The following is a 17,622-nucleotide window of genomic DNA, read 5'->3' on the forward strand; positions in this document are numbered from 1 at the left end:
CCAATTGCCCGCGATTGGCCCATATCCCTCTATACCCATCTTACCCAGGTAACTGTCCAAACGCTTTTTAAAAGACAAAATTGTACCCGCCTCTACTACTATCTCTGGCAGCTTGTTCCAGACACTCACCAACCTGTGTGTGAAAAAATCACCCCTCTGGACACTTTTGTATCTCTCCCCTCTCACCGTAAACCCTATGCCCTCTAGTTTTGAACTCCCCTATCTTTGGGAAAAGATATTGACGATCTGTGCCCCTCATTATTTTATACACCTCTATAAGATCACCCTTCAGCCTCCTCCCTCCAGAGAAAATATCCCAGTCTATCCAGCCTCTTCTTATTATTTAAACCATCAAGTCCCAGTAGCATCCTAGTAAATTTTTCTGCACTCTTTCTAATTTAATAATATCCTATCTAGAATAGAGTGACCAGAACTGTCACAGTATTCCAAGTGTGGCCTTACCAATATCTTGTACAACTTCAACAAGACGTCCCAACTCCTGTATTCAATGTTCTGACCAATGAAACCAAGCATGCTGAATGCCTTCTTCACTGCTCTGTCCACTTTCAAGGAGCTATGAACCTGTACCCCAAGGGTTGTTAGAGAAAGGTAGATAGAAATGTTTACAGAGAGGTGTTGATTTTACATGTTATCCATGTTTTGGGCCAAAGGGCCTGTTTCCCTGCTGTAAACCTCTATGACTCTATGAACATCTCTCTCTATCAATGTGGCTTCTCGAGACCCCTTTTTTATACCTTAAAGATGCTGAAAGCCCACTTCAGTTAATTGTTGGAAAATAGCCAGTTGGTCTATAATTTGTCAATAATGAAATAAGAGTTAGCACATTGATTTTTAGTTAATTATGATCATTGTCTCAACTTTAAGACCATGCTTTCTCTCAAGTTATATCTCTTATCTTGAGTTAGCCTGAGTATTGGCCAATAATTGGTTAACATAGCTGCCTGTTATTTAAAGTTGAGACATCTTGAAGAGGAGCCTATGAATTCCTTCCATCAAGGTTAACAAGTCACATCCTGCTCTGAGAAGGCTGTTCAATTGTTAAACTTTCTCCTCTTACCATTAATTGACGCTGCTTTTTTACCTTTCTAACTTGTAACCTTTTTGATAGTTAATAAACTTTCTGAATTCACCATTTAAAGTGTTTCTTCGTGACATGTAGTTAGGTTTCTAGAATCGGGTGTGATTTAAAATTGTTTTTTTTTCAAATAAGGTGAACTCCATAAATCCTAGTTCAAATAAATCAAAATCGTTACAAACTTGTGACCGCACAGCAGAGCAGAAGGCTAAGGTTGAACACTTCAGTGATAACATTTACCATTGCATATTTGGAAAAAGCTAATTAACAATAACAGCTGAGACAGAATCTTTCTGTTTCTTCTCAGTACCAAACTAAGCTAGCCCATTTATCTGGAATAGTTTGGGCTACTGCACTCTGAATGATTATTAATAACCACAATGTCTGATTTGAGATATTGATTGATTTTATTGAATGTAAGGTTAACAGTAAGATATAGAAGTCATCAGAAAGTCTGGTTCTCTTAGCTTATATTGCTGTGTTGTCAGAAATTGAAGATCATAGAATTCCTATAGTACAGAAGGAGGCCATTCGGTCCATTGTGCCTGCACCGACAACAGTCCCACTCTATCCACATAACCCCACATATTCCCCCTGTTCATCCCCCTGAAACTAGGGTCAATTTAGCATGGCCAATCAACCTAACCCGCACATCTTTGGACTGTGGGAGGAAACCGGAGCACCTGGAGGAAACCCACGCAGACATGGGGAGAATGTGCAAACTCCACACAGACAGTGACCCAAGCTGGGAATCGAACCCGGGTTTCTGGCACTGTGAGGCAGCATGCTAACCACTGTGCCGCCCTAAAGTGATGTTATCATTCAAGGCAAACATCAGAGATTCTTTGAACTGGAGAACGAATTGAGGTTCTCACCCTTTGTGGGTGTGAACTTCGCTATATCACCAGCCAGGAAGCAATTAGAGGCTATTACTAGACAGGATGAACAAAATTTATGTGCATCTCAATATTCAGATTCAATATCTGGAATGTAAGGCTGTTTGTACATCAGTTTTGTTACAACAGCTAGGGCATATCATTGCCTCTGCTGATGAAGCTAGTATTAAAGCAAAAGATTAGAAACAGACTTGCTCAAGCTAAGGAAAAAATGTTACTTAACCTGGTTCTCACTGTGAATCAAAGATAAACAAGTTAGAAAATGAGTTGGAGAGACAAGATGCTTTTATTGTTGCAATTATTTGATTTGATTTATTACTGTCACATGTATTAGCATATAGTGAAAAGTATTGTTTCTTGTGCGCTATACAGACAAAGCATACCGTACATAGGAAAGGAAAGGAGAGACTGCAGAATGTAGTGTTACAGTCATGGCTATGGTGGAGAGAAAGATCAACTTAATGCAGGGTAGGTCCATTCAAAAGTCTATTGGCAGCAGGGAAGAAGTTGTTCTTGAGTTGGTTGGTACGTGATCTCAGACTTTTGTATCTTTTTCCCAATGGAAGAAGGTGGAAGAGAATTTGTCCGGGATGCATGAGGTCCTTGATTATGCTGGCTGCTTTTCCGAGGCAGCAGGAAGTGTAGACAGTGTCAATGGATGCGAGGCTGGTTTGAGTGATGGACTGGGCTTCATTCACGACCCTTAATTATTAATTAATTGTGGAAATCCAATTCCAGGTTTTCCATCAGACCCTAAAGCTTGTGTGGCTGTATCTATTACTTTCAACACAATGCATACCATCTTGGAGTAGGCATAATCAATGATAGGACTCGATATTGGTGAAAATAAAATGAATCCATTGCAGTTTGGAAAGGTAGGATGGGTTGTTAGCCTATTTGGAAACAGGCCATTTTTTAACTGTTCAAAAAATCTTTGGCCAACATGGCTGGCATTGCACAATTGCTGCGTGATTCTACAGTCTGGTACATCTCCCTTATCAAGCTGGAACTCTTAGTACACAGTAAAAATCAGATTCCTGCTCAATTTATGTTTGTGCCTGATGCTAAGTAAGATTTCAGCTTGGGTGAGGGGTGTACCATGCCGGCAGCCAGGCATTTAACTTTGCCATGTTACAATGATGCTTTGTGGACACGAGTTGCCCTTCTCATTTGTCTTGGCAATTCTGAATTTTATATTTTTCAGTATTACATGGTTTACACTCTAAAAGCTTCCTGCAACAAAAATAGTTGTTCCAAATTTCAAGATTGTCCTGATTGCCTGTTTGCAATTTCAGCGGGAAATTGGAAGAACCGCTTGGAGAAACAGTCTAAAAGGCAATTTTCAGCTGTTTAAGTCATTTCTCAGGTGGGTTAAACCAGATTTCCCAAAGATGTCATAAGAGATTTTGAAAAACCCCACGGAGAAGTGTGAGGTGATGCATTTTGTTAGGAAGAACATGGAGAGACAATATAAAATAAGGGGTAAGGGGATGCAGGAGCAGAAAAACTTCGGTGTACACATGCATAGTTCATTGAAGGTGGCAGGACAGGTAGAGAGAGCAGTTAATAAAGCATACACTATTCTGGGCTTTATTAATAGGGGCATAGAGTGCAAGAGTAAGGAGGTTATGCTGAGCTTATACAAGACACAAGTTGGACCTCAGCTGGAGTATTGTGTACAGTTCTGGGCACCACACTATAAGGAGGATGTGAATACATTGGAGAGAGTGCAGAGAGGCTACAAGAATGGGTCCAGGAATGGGAAACTTCTGTTATGAGAATAGTTTGGAGAGGTTGGGGCTGTTCTCCTTGGAGAGAAGAAGGCTAAGAAATGTTCAAAATCATGAGGGGGCTGTACAGAGTAGATGGGGAAAAACTGTTCCTGCTCGTAAAAGGATCAAAAACAAGAAGGATCAGGTTTAAAGTGATTAAAGCAAATATGATATGAGAAAAAAACTTTTTCACACTATGAGTGGTTCAGGTCTGGAATGCAGTGCCTGGAAATGTGGTGGAGACAGGTTCAATTGAGGCATTAGATGATTATTTGAATAGAAACACAATGGGCCAAATGGCCTCCTTCTACACCGTCACAATTTTGTGAAATTCAAGGCTGCTGGTTCTTTTGGGTAGCTGACATTTTCCTTTTAACTGTTATAATAGGGAATGTGTCAATATTTGCAATGTCTCCACATGTATCGATTGTAGCAAGGATTCCCACACAGAAGTTTGAAAACCACACTTTCTTGACTCAGATCTAGAAACCATTCATTTTGGCAAAGCAGTTAAGATTACACAAGGATGAACCAGCATTTTCAGGAGAGGGCAAATTGGAGGAACAGAAGTCATTATAATTGCAAAAAAAAAATTGCAAACATCTTCATAGAATGATTAAGTACAGACAGCTATTTGGCCCATCTTTGATAACCAACCCACTGCCCAGCTCTTTCCCCAGAACCCTGCAACTTTTTCCCCCAAAAGTAACTTCCTGAACTAACATTATTAAAATTACTGTCTTCAGATAATCACTTGATAAGTATAATAGAACTCTGTTATCACCATTGTGGGCCTTAGCTTAGGTTGCCTTTTGTTAGAATCGATAGCCTGCTGGAGGCAAGGCTGTTGGTAATCTTTACCTTTCAATGAACAATTTAGCATGGCCAATCAACCTAACCCGCAGATCTTTGGACTGTGGGAGGAAACCGGAACACCCGGAGGAAACCCACGCAGACACAGGGAGAATGTGCAAGCTCCACACAGACAGTGAGCCGAGGCCGAAATTGAACCTGGGTCCCTGGCGCTGTGAGGCAGCAGTGCCACGGTGCTGCCCCATGATGTTTGTTTATTCCACGATAAATGACCAAGGTAAATGACCTTGCTGCATTCATTTTACAACAGAATATTCAATATATAGTAATTACAAGAATATATAGTATTTCAATGTTGTGGCCATCTCGGAGACATGGATAGAGCAGGGACAGGAATGGTTGTTACAGGTTCCAGGGTTTAGATGTTTCAGTAAGTGCAGGGAAGGTGGTAAAAGAGGGGGAGGTGTGGCATTGTTAGTCAAGGACAGTATTACGGTGGCAGAAAGGACTTTTGATGAGGGCTCGTCTACTGAGGTAGTTTGGGCTGAGGTTAGAAACAGGAAAGGAGAGGTCACCCTGTTGGGAGTTTTTTATAGACCTCTGAAAAGTTCCAGAGATGTAGAGGAAAAGATTGCAAAGATGATTCTGGATAGGAGCAAAAGTAACAGGGTAGTTGTACTGGGGGACTTTAACTTTACAAATATTGACTGAAAAAGCTATAGTTCGAGTACTTTGGAGGGGTCGGTTTTTGTCCAATGTGTGCAGGAAGGCTTCCTGACACAGTATGTAGATAGACCAACAAGAGGTGAGGCCACATTGGATTTGGTACTGGGTAATGAACCAGGCCAGGTGTTAGATTTGGAGGTAGGTGAGTACTTTGGTGACAGTGACCACAATTCGATTATGTTTACCTTAGCTATGGAAAAGGATAGGTATATACCAAAGGGCAAGAGTTATAGCTGGGGGAAAGGAAATTATGATGCGATTAGGCGAGATTTAGCTGGCATAGGTTGGGGAAGGAAACTGCAGGGGATGGGCACAATTGTAATGTGGAACTTGTTCAAGGAACAGCTACTACGCGTCCTTGATAAATATGTACCTGTCAGGCAGGGAGGAAGCAGACGTGTGAAGGAACCGTGGTTTACTAAGGAGGGTGAATCTCTTGTGAAGAGGAAGAAGGAGACTTATGTTAAGATGAGATGTGAAGGCTCAGTTAGGGAGCTTGAGAGTTACAAGTTAGCCAGGAAGGACCTAAAGAAAGAGTTAAGAAGAGCCAGGAGGGGACATGAGAAGTCTTTGGCAGGTAGGATCAAGGAAAACCCTGAAGCTTTCTATAGGTATGTCAGGAGTAAAAGAATGACATGGGTAAGATTAGGGCCAGTCAAGGACAGGAGTGGGAAGTTGTGCGTGGAGTCTGAAGAGATAGGAGAGGCACTAAATGAATATTTTTTGTCGGTATTCACACTGGAGAGGGACAGTGTTGTCGAGGGGAGTACTGAAATGCAGGCTGTTGGACTGGATGGGATTGAGGTTCATAAGGAGGAGGTGTTAGCAATTCTGGAAAGGGTAAAAATAGATAAGTCCCCTGGGCCGGATGGGATTTATCCTAGGATTCTCTGGGAGGCTAGAGAGGAGATTGCAGAGCCTTTGGCTTTGATCTTTGGGTCGTCATTGTCTACAGGAACAGTGCCAGAAGGCTGGAGGATAGCAAATGTTGTCCCTTGTTCAAGAAGGGGAGTAGGGACAACCCTGGTAATTATAGACCGGTGAGCCTTACTTCTGTTGTGGGCAAAGTTTTGGAAAGGATTATATGAGATAGGATTTATAATCACCTGGAAAGGAATAATTTGATTAGGGATGGTCAACACAGTTTTGTGAAGAGTAGGTCGTGCCTCACAAACCTTATTGAGTTCTTTGAGAAGGTAACCAAAGAGGTGGATGAGGGTAAAGCCGTTGATGTGGTGTATATGGATTTCAGTAAAGCGTTTGATAAGGTTCCCCATGGTAAGCTTTTGCAGAAAATACAGACACATGGGATTGAGGGTGATTTAGTGGTTTGGATCAGGAATTGGCTAGCTGTAAGAAAACAGAGGGTGATGGTTGATGGGAAATATTCATCCTGGAGTTCAGTTACTAGTGGTGTACCGCGAGGATCTGTTTTAGGGCCACTGCTGTTTGTCATTTTTATTAATGACCTGGATGAGGGCGTAGAACATAAGAACATAAGAAATAGGAGCAGGAGTAGGCCATCTAGCCCCTCGAGCCTGCCCCGCCATTCAATAAGATCATGGCTGATCTGAAGTGGATCAGTTCCACTTACCCGCCTGATCCCTATAACCCCTAATTCCCTTACCGATCAGGAATCTATCTATCCCTGATTTAAACATATTCAACGAGGTAGCCTCCACCACTTCAGTGGGCAGAGAATTCCAGAGATTCACCACCCTCTGAGAGAAGAAGTTCCTCCTCAACTCTGTCCTAAACTGACCCCCCTTTATTATGAGGCTGTGCCTTCTAGTTCTAGTTTCCTTTCTAAGTGGAAAGAATCTCTCCATCTCTACCCTATCCAGCCCCTTCATTATCTTATAGGTCTCTATAAGATCACCCCTCAGCCTTCTAAATTCCAACGAATACAAACCCAATCTGCTCAGTCTCTCCTCATAATCAACACCCCTCATCTCTGGTATCAACCTGGTGAACCTTCTCTGCACTCCCTCCAAGGCCAATATATCCTTCCGCAAATAAGGGGACCAATACTGCACACAGTATTCCAGCTGCGGCCTCACCAATGCCCTGTACAGATGCAGCAAGACATCTCTGCTTTTATATTCTATCCCCCTTGTGATATAGGCCAACATCCCATTTGCCTTCTTGATCACCTGTTCCACCTGCAGACTGGGTTTTTGCGTCTCATGCACAAGGACCCCCAGGTCCCTCTGCACAACAGCATGTTGTAATTTCTTTCCATTTAGATAATAATCCAAGGGTGGATTAGTAAATTTGCGGATGACACTAAAGTCGGTGGAGCTGTGGACAGTGCGGAGGGAAGTGGCAGGTTACAGGGGGACATAGATAAGCTGCAGAGCTGGGCTGAGAGGTGGCAAATGGAGTTTAATGCGGAAAAGTGCGAAGTGATTCACTTTGGAAGGAGTAACAGGAATACAGAGTACTGGGCTAATGGTAAGATACTTGGTAGTGTGGATGAACAGAGGGATCTGGGTGTCCATGTGCATAGATCCCTGAAAGTTGGCACCTAGGTTGATAGGGTTGTTAAGAAGGCGTACGGTGTGTTAGCTTTTATTGGTAGAGGGATTGAGTTTCGGAGCCAGGAGGTCATGTTGCAACTGTACAAAACTCTGGTGCGGCCACACTTGGAGTATTGCATACAGTTCTGGTCGCCGCATTATAGGAAGGATGTGGAAGTGTTGGAAAGGGTGCAGAGGAGGTTTACCAGGATGTTGCCTGGTATGGTGGGAAAATCGTATGAGGAAAGGCTGAGGGGCTTGGGGTTGTTTTCATTAGAGAGAAGAAGGTTAAGAGGTAACTTAATAGAGGCATACAAGATGATCAGAGGATTAGATAGGGTGGATAGTGAGAGCCTTTTTCCTCGGATGGTGATGGCTAACACAAGGGGACATAGATTTAAATTGAGGGGTGAGAGATATAGGACAGATGTTAGAGGTAGGTTCTTTACTCAGAGAGTAGTAAGGGCGTGGAATACCCTGCCTGCAGCAGTAGTGGACTCGTCAACATTAAGAGCATTCAAATGGTTATTGGATAAACATATGGATGATAGTGGAATAGTGTAGATTAGAGGGGCTTTAGATTGGTTCCACTGGTCGGCGCAACATCGAGGGCTGAAGGGCCTGTACTGCGCTGTAATGTTCTATGTTCTATTTAGGGGGGTGGGGGGGGGGGGGGGGGGGAGAGAGAGAGTCCATAATTTCTAATTCATTTGTAAAGGGCTCCTTCAACCAAAAACTTTTGAGAACTATTCTTCTAGCACAGTAAGTAGTCTCACAACACCAGGTTAAAGTCCAACAGGTTTATTTGGTAGCAGGAGCTTTCGGAGCACTGCCCCTTCATCAGGTGAGTCACTCACTCACCTGATGAAGGGGCAGCGCTCCGAAAGCTCATGCTATCAAATAAACCTGTTGGACTTTAACCTGGTGTCGTGAGACTACTTACTGAGCCTACCCCAGTCCAACACCGGCAACTCCACATCATATTCTTCTAGCAGCTGGTTAAGACACTGTACAGGCACAGTCCTGACAACAGATTTCTCCTGAAGCGGTTATAAAATGTCATTCTGTTCCTAATTGTTCTTGGTATATGCTGTCATACAGCAAATACCAATCCCAAAGTAAGTATCGGATTTGCTACTGAGAAGACTTGTGAGATGAACAAGTTTACTTCATGGCTTTTGCTCATCACGCAAGATTCATACACGGCTTAGAATCAGTTTATGGCAACAAAATAAATTGCTTGGATTGCTGGACATGAACAAACGCAGCCCCTGCTACTCCCAACATCTTTCTCATTGAAACCTTAGTTTGAACTGGAACATTCCAACTCCCACCTTCCTCCAAGTACAGCAGCTGAATGCAGAAAACACTCCAACTGAGAAAGCCTTAGGATTTGATGGCTTTACTACTTTTTAAAAATTCATTCGTGGGACATGGGCGTCGCTAGCTGGTCAGCATTTATTGCCCATCCCTCATTGCCTGAGGGCAGTTGAGAGTCAACTACATTGCTGAGTTCAAGGCCTTATAACCAGAGCTCATTTCTCTATTACTGAAACTCCAACGTCAGTGTAGGGACAATACATAAAAGTAAAGACCCCACAATGATTATAGTGCAATCAAATATATCTGTATCATTCCTCAGCGAGGACTATAAAATACTAACAATCTTTTAGCTTTAAGACTAGATGCAATCATCCTTGGATCATTTCATGCAGACCAAAATAATTTATACAAGGTTGCCTAAGGCAATGTTCAATGTGATGCACCACTTTAATTGGCCCAATGTGTTGTACAATCAGGATACACAATGATTCCAAAACTCTGTATGGGAATGTGCATGATCATAGAATCATAGAATGGTTACAGCACAGAGGGAGGCCATTTACCCAACATGGCCACACTGGCTCTCTGAAACTGATGACAACTCCCATTCCTCTGACTTTATCTCCATAGCCGCATATTTGTTTTCTCTCCATATAATTATCACTTTTGAAAGTCATGATTGAACCTGCTTTCACCAGACACCCAGGCAGTGCATTCCAAATCCCAACCATCTCCTGTGCAAAAGGATTTTCCATATGCCACCTCTGGTTCTTTTGCCAATGACCTTATATCTCTGTCCTCTGGTTCTCAACCCTTCTATCCTATTTATTCGGTCTGGGCCACTCATGATTTTGGGCTCCTCTATCAAATCTCTCAACTTTCTCTTCTCTGAGGAGAAAAGCCGCAACTTCACCAACCTATCCATGTAATGCATTCCAGAACCATTCTCAAAAATCTTTTCCTCATTCTCTTGAATGCCTTCATCTCCTTCCCAAACTGTGGTGCCCAGAATTTGACAATACAGTACTAGAAATCAGCACTGTTTTATAAAGGTTCATCAAGGACCTCAACTATTTACCATATACATAGACGATCTGGAGGAGGGGACCGAGTGTAGGGTAACAAGGCTTGTGGATGACACAAAGATGAGTGGGAAAGCAAATTGCGTGGAGGACACAGAGAGTCTGCAGAGAGATTTGGATAGGCTAAGTGAATGGGCAAGGATCTGGCAGATGGAGTATAACGTTGGTAAGTGTGAGGTTATCCACTTTGGAAGGAATAATAGTAAAATGGACTATTATTTAAACGGTGAAAAATTACAACATGCTGCTGTGCAAAGGGACCTGGGGGTCCTTGTGCATAAATCACAAAAACTCAGTTTGCAGGTGCAGCAGGTAATCAAGAAGGCAAATGGAATGTTGGCCTTTATCACGAGAAGTTATTGAGTATAAAAGCAGGGAGGTCATGCTGCAACTGTACAGGGTACTGGTGAGGCCGCACCTAGAGTACTGTGTGCAATTTTGGTCCCCTTATTTAAGAAAGGATATATTAGCTTTGGAGGGGGTACAGAGAAGGTTCACCAGGTTGATTCCAGAGATGAGGGGGTTAGCTTATGAGGAGAGATTGAGTAGACTGGGCCTGTACTCATTGGAGTTTAGAAGGTTGAGGGGAGATCTTATAGAGGCATATAAGATAATGAAGGGGCCAGACAGGGTAGAAGCAGCGAGGTTATTTCCACTTACAATGGAACCAAGAACTAGAGGGCATAGCCTCAAAATATGGGGGAGTCAATTTAGAACATAGTTGAGAAGGAACTCCTTCTCCCAGACGGTAGTGAATCTTTGGAATTCTCTGCCCAATGAAGCAGTAGAGGCTACCTCGTTAAATGTGTTTAAGTCACAGATAGATAGATTTTTAACCATTAAGGGAATTAAGGGTTATGGGGAGCGGGCGGGTAAGTGGAACTGAACCCACTGTCAGATCAGCCATGATCTTATTGAATGGTGGAACAGGCTTGAGGGGCTAGATGGCCTACTCCTGCTCTTATTTCTTATGTTCTTATAATTTTCTTGCTTTTGTACTCTATTCCTCTATTTAAAAAGTCCAGGATTTCTTATGCCTTATTAAGCTCTGGTTTCGTCCCATAATCCGAACGACGCGCTGGTTAGATGCATTGACCTAATTAAATTCTCCCTCACTTAACCCGAACAGATGCTGGAGTGTGGCAACTAGGGGATTTTCACAGTAACTTCATTGCAGTGTTAATGTAAGCCTACTTGTGACACTAATAAATGAACTTAAACTTAACCGCTTTCTCAACATGCCCTGCCACTTCCAACGATTTGTGCATATTTATCCCCAGTTCTCTCTGCTTCTGCAGCCCCTTTAGAATTGTACCCTTTATTTTATGCTCCATTCCTCATTCTCCTCCTCAAAATGTATCACTTCACACTTTCAGTATTAAATTTAATCTGCCACCCACCCATCCATTCCACAAGCCTGCCGAAGTCCTTTTGGGTTTCATCACTATTCTCATAGTTCACAATATGTCAGTTTTGTGCCATCTGCAATTTTTAAAATTGTGCCCTGCACAGCTAGGTCTAGGCCATTTGTACATATCAAGAAAAAAGCAGTAGTCCCAATAACAACCCCAAGGAACCCCAATATATACCATTCTCCAGTTTGATAAACAACCTTTCACTGCTACTCGATATAATCTTGTAAAATATCTATGTGTTTGTTCCCTTAATCAACCAATTGGCTTAAAGTTAGGAATATTTTGATGTATGTATAACTGCTTCATTAAAATATGTATGAATGTACAATTGTATGTATAATTGTATGTATAAGTTTCATAAAATATTCTGCGTATTCTTAAAAATACAATAAAATGGAAAATGTAGTCAAGTACAATGCCTCAAGGCTGAATAAACAATTTCACTTATTAAAAAGCAACATTGTAGCTTGTTTTCAGTGAAGAGATGAGCAACTAAGTGTTTAAAGTTTAAAGTTAATTTATTAGTGTCACAAGCATGCTTACATTAACACTGCAATGAGCTACTGTGAAAATCCCCTAGTGCTATCTAGGTGCTATCATAACATAAACTGGGGGCAGATAAAATTTCACAATTAGTACAAATACTGTATTAATTGTGTAATGACGTATAGCACCATCCATTATTGTAATTATTTTAATGAAACAATTATCTGTTAGTCCTGTTAATCAAATTCTATCTTCATAGGGCACTTTGCCAGATTGCATCTATTTATCCCTAAATTCTTTTCAATAATCATGCGCATTCGGAAAAGTTGAAAAGTTTCTTGGCTCTTAACCATACTTTAGTGCAACTTTTAAAAGTAAGGTGAACATGTATTCATGAAAGATCTTATTTTGGATCACACTAATCACTTGGATCACTTTAATAAAACCTAAGAAGCCAAGTTAATCAAGACATCCCTTCACACAAAAGGCAAATGCAAGCTAAGGATAAGGTACTCTAATTTGCCAAAACAAAATGATGGAAGTAGAAATCCTATTTAGACAATGTAACTGAGGCGGTTTGGCTGGTAAGTACTTCACATGTCAACATCTTTGTCTTGAACTTATTCTTTGTTAAAGCAGAAGAATGCTAAAAATGCATCATTATTTTAAAGGTATTATTAAAAGATACAAGTGTTTCAGTGGCTGGTGGCATCCAATTTAAGAAGAAAATATAAAATTCAACCCAAATGGAAATATTTCATCGAACACAACTTCAGAGATATTTCAAATAGGAACCTTTGCTTCCAACCTCCTTCTACAACCTTTTCTACTGTTGGAATCTCAGTAGTAGTAGTAATACACTGAAGCATATTGTTGAGGGATTTATGATTTGGGCTCTGCTTTAGATTTTTCTTCTCTGTTTCTATACTTCCACTTAAAGAAATAAATATGGTAAAAGTGAATACTAATGCTAAATACACAACTTCTTAGGTGTGAATGTGGAAAATTAAACATTTCCACTGTTTCTTAAATGTTTACTCAAATAAACATGGAGCTCTATTTATAATGCACACTCTGTACTTTATTAATTAAGACTTTAGATACAAACACACATTGCAAAATCAATTGTGTTATTACTATTTCCAGACATTTCCTTGACATAATTTTGTCATTTGAAATGTTCACCATTTCCAAGACAATCTAAAGTTAAAGTGAAATTCCTCTAGTCGCCACACTTCAGTGCCTGTTCAAGTCTATGCACCTAACCTGCACATCTTTGGACTGTGGGAGGAAACCGGTGCACCCGGAGGAAACCCACACAGACACAGGGAGAACGTGCAAACTCCACACAGACACGCCAGGAATCGAACCCGGATCCCTGGCGCAGTGCTAACCACTGTGCCACCCTATCTTGAACATATATATCATGTTATCAACTTTTTATCTTTTAAAGTACAGAAAAAGTCAAGTTTATTCTGACAGTTTAAGGTCTCAGCTTGGTTACATGACAGCATTCCCACCTCTGGGTTAAAAAATGTAGATTAGACTAGGATGACATTTGAGTGCAATACTGAGGGAGTACTGCACTGTCTTAGGTGATATCTTTCAAACAGGACATTTGCCCTTTCAGGTGGATGCAAAAGATCCCAAAGCATAATTTCAAAGAAGAACATGAAAGTTCTCCCAATTTCCCGGCCAACATCTGCTTTGGTCATTTATTTAATAGCCGTTTGTAGGACCTCCTGTGCACAAATGAGTATTTCTTTCATTGCAACAACTATTACACTTCAAAGGTACTCAATTGGTTGTAAAGCATTTTTGAACAACCTGTGGTGGTGAAAGGCACCATATAAATGCAAATCTTTCTTTAAGCGGTAGTCCAATAAAGGGTCATCCTGACTCCAAACGTTGGCTCTATTCTCTCTCTCTCTCTTCATGGATGCTGCCAGACCTGCTGAGTTTCTCCAGCGTTTTCTTTTTTGTTTCAAATTTCAGCATCCACAGTATTGCGCCTTAATCAAAGTGTTTAGTTAACTGTTTTCTAAAGAAGAACAAGCACGTGAGTACGCTTTTTCTGATACAGGCACAGGACGTTCCTGTCCCACTCCGAGATTCACTGCAAGTTTGCCAGGTGTTGGAGAGTTAAAGACACCCTCTGGTTTGTAAGGAGTAAGGATTCATCAGTTCAAATAGCCCAAGAGGCCAAATGTAAGAAAAACATTTGGAATATTACCTCCCCCCCAACCCCACCCAAAGCAACACGTGTACATCCAGAGAATTAACCACAGCCGGCTGATATATTAAATGTATTACTGAACTCCATATTAGTGACTGATAATACATCTTACTGAAATTAGGTAATTGGAAACCGCTGATTTAACTGCACAGATTACCATTCTAATCACTGCACCCTTAAAATTGACAGAAGGTGAATATTTGCTCACCTTAAATCCACAGTACCCGAGTACAGTGGTGTCCTGAAAAGCAACAAAGCATAAATTAGGATATGTCACAACTGACTAATGTAGAACATCAAGACATTATAATTCAACGGTGCTATTTAGAGCTACAAATTACTATGTAGATTGTGACCTGAAAATCGAGTTTCACTTATAAAGTTCGAGTACGATATTTTGGTCATCTTTGAAAGACAAATCGCTCACCTTGTCAAGTAGAGACACCAACAAGGACGATGCAACCGATTTGGCAGAAAGCGTGAGTAAGTAGAAGTCAGATGGGGGTGTGAACAATCACGGAAACACCAACTTAATGTCAAGGATAACAGACTTCATTCTTGTAGAACACAAGGGAAATGACTTGGCTCAAATCACGTGGGGGAATTCCACTTCTGTGCAAAACTAATGCTCAGTTTTCAAGCCAGTACGTTTTTATGTCTCTTCCACCTCTCGCTTCCTATAATTTATAGCAGATTTTCAGCTCCGGAAACTCCTCCAGCCCCTTCGACTTGAAATGACAGTCAGCACGCTGACGCTTCCAGAGGCAGAATTAAAGCTATTTGAATTGCTGTCGGAAATAGTGCGTGCAACCTTCCAACATCAACAGGGACGAGCAGACCCTAGGTCAGAGCAAAACCCCAAATCTCTGAAACAAAATGCTTTAAAGTTTCATGTTTAGCAAACTGCTTCTCACGAATGCTCACTCAAGTGTAAACCTATTCACAGTAATGGGCCTGGAACAATTACGTTTCAATGTGTATCTGAGATTTTCCTCTCACTATCCCGAAATCCGCTTTCCCTCTCACTATCCCTGGCTTCGCTCCATCCCTTGGCCAATATCCTTCCGAGCCCAGCTGAACGTTTAAATCTCTGCTTCTTTCCGTGATTTTTGCTCTCCTGTCCGGTCCCCCCATGTGTTTGCCTCAGGTATGGCTATCCCCCCCCCCCCCCCCTTGTGTCTGAACTTCCTTCCCTGTAGTTCTGTCATTCCCTGTGTGTCTGAGCTATCTCTTCGCCTGAACGTTTCTCTCTGTGTTTTCTTTGTGGGAAATGTCCCTAATCCCCTGACATTTTTCCTTACCTTGTATGAACCTCTATCTGACTTCCCGACTCTCCATGTGCGGAACTTGTCTCTTCCTCCGATTGCCACTATGGGTCACAATTCCACTCTCCTCGTTGTCCTTTGAGATCTGAATTCTTCTTTTCCCCTTTTTTGCGTCCGAATTCTCTCACTTTCACTTTCCAGATATCTCAATTCTCCCCCGTGTGACAACCATGCACAAATACAGTAACAACCCATCGCCAACAGTGCGGTATGAGCGTGAATGCCTTGGTCAGGTCCGGGCTTGACTACTTCAACGCTCTCTCTGCCAACTCCCTCTCATTCATGCTCCATAAACTTCAGTTCACCCAGAACTTTGCCGCCCATATCCTATCACACTGTAAGTCAGCTATACTTAATTACTCTCCCATGTCTGGAATATTAAATTCTCATCCCCAACTCTGTAACATGCTCCAGAATGACAGTCCTCCCACAACGCAGTGTCCCTCCAATTCCAGCCTCTTGTGTACCCCTGCCCCAGTCTCATCATGAGTGGCTATGTGCACCTTCTGAGTACGCCCTCAAATTCCTTGACCAAGACTTTGCCACCAATCTTAATATTGTTTTTGGCTGTGTCAGTGTTTACCTGATTAAAGTGTTTTTTATTTCAAAATTTGCCTGATTAAAGTTACTTTATTAGTCACAAGTAAGTCTTACATTAACACCGATGAAGTTACTGTGAAATTCCCCTAGTCGCACAATCCGACACCTTTTCAGGTCAATACACCTAACCAGCACATCTTTCAGAATGAGAGAGGGAACAGGAGCACCTGGAGGAAACCCACGCAGACACAGGGAGAAAGTGCAAACTCCCCACGGGACAGTGACCCAAGCCGGGAATCGAACCCAAATCCCTGGCACTGTGAGGCAGCAATGCTAATCACTGTGCCACCATACCGCCAGACCACACAGTTGGTGTCACTGCTAAAACTGATGGACAGAAGACCAGTTGGGCCCAGCGAATCTTCCCCACGCAGGCATCAAACTCAATGCCATGACACCTATCATGTTCATGCTGTCTGCCTGCAAGACTTAGTTAGCTACTTCCACTTTTGCGCCTTTTCCTTGGAGCTCTGCAATAATTGATTTTTAAAGCCCTTATTGAATAGCTCCTCCATACTCGCGGATAGTGCATTTCAGATCCTAACCACCCATCACTAAGTTTTAAAAAAAATCTCATGTCACCATTGTATCTTTTGTCAATCCCTTAAAGATGCACCCTCTGGTTCTCTAGCCTTTTGCCAACAGGAACAGTTTATTCCTATCAATTCTACCAAGACCCCTGGTGGGGCAGCCTGGTGGTTAGCATTGCTTCCTCACAACGCCAGGGACCCAGGTGCAATTCCAGCCTTGGGTGACTGTCAGTGTGGAGTCTGCATATTCTCCCCGTGTCTGCATGGGTTTTCTCCACAGTCCAAATGTACAGGCTGGGCAGACAGGCGATGCTAAATTGCCCCTCGGGTCAGGGGGATTAGCAGGGCAAATGCGTGGGGTTGCGGGGATGGGGTCTGGGTGGGATTGTTGTCGGTGCAGACTTGATAGGCTGAACAGCCTCCTTCTGCAGTGTAGGGATTCTATGATTTTTAAAAATTTTCTCTTCTCCAAGGAGACGAGCCCCAACTTCTCTAATCTAACCAAATTCCCAGAGTCATCATCAATATCACTTGTCAATATAACTTAATTTGATGTGGAAGTGCTGGCGTTGTACTGGGCTGGGCACAGTAAGTCTCACAAAACCAGGTTTAAGTCCAACAGGTTTATTTGGTATCACAAGCTTTTGGAGCACGACTCCATCAGGTGAGTGGCGAGTGGGGTTCACAAATAGGGCATATATAGACACAGACTCAATTGCAAGAAAATGGTTGGAATGTGGTCGCATTTATGATATCAAATAAACCTATTGGACTTTAGCCTGGTGTTGTGAGACTTCTTATTG

At 42.1% G+C, this 17,622-nt stretch overlaps 1 protein-coding gene across 4 annotated transcripts in view; it reads right to left on the minus strand.

Moving 5' to 3' along the window:
• The window catches only part of LOC144497591 (interleukin-6 receptor subunit beta-like), a 113,092-nt gene extending 97,277 nt beyond the window's left edge, over positions 1–15,815 (minus strand). Inside the window, exons 1-2 of one of the 4 annotated variants that reach the window (XM_078219045.1) lie at positions 15,666–15,804; positions 14,573–14,605 (exon numbers count right to left, since the gene is read on the minus strand). The gene's annotated coding sequence lies outside the window, so the exon portion shown is untranslated. Of the gene's footprint in view, positions 1–14,572; positions 14,606–14,791; positions 15,205–15,665 lie in introns of those variants that run through there. The other 3 variants (XM_078219040.1, XM_078219047.1, XM_078219054.1) reach the window with 3 other exon arrangements.
• Positions 15,816–17,622: the final 1,807 nt, after the last annotated feature.

Source organism: Mustelus asterias, chromosome 1 (genome assembly GCF_964213995.1).
Source record: "Mustelus asterias chromosome 1, sMusAst1.hap1.1, whole genome shotgun sequence".
NCBI classification, from domain to species: domain Eukaryota; kingdom Metazoa; phylum Chordata; class Chondrichthyes; order Carcharhiniformes; family Triakidae; genus Mustelus; species Mustelus asterias.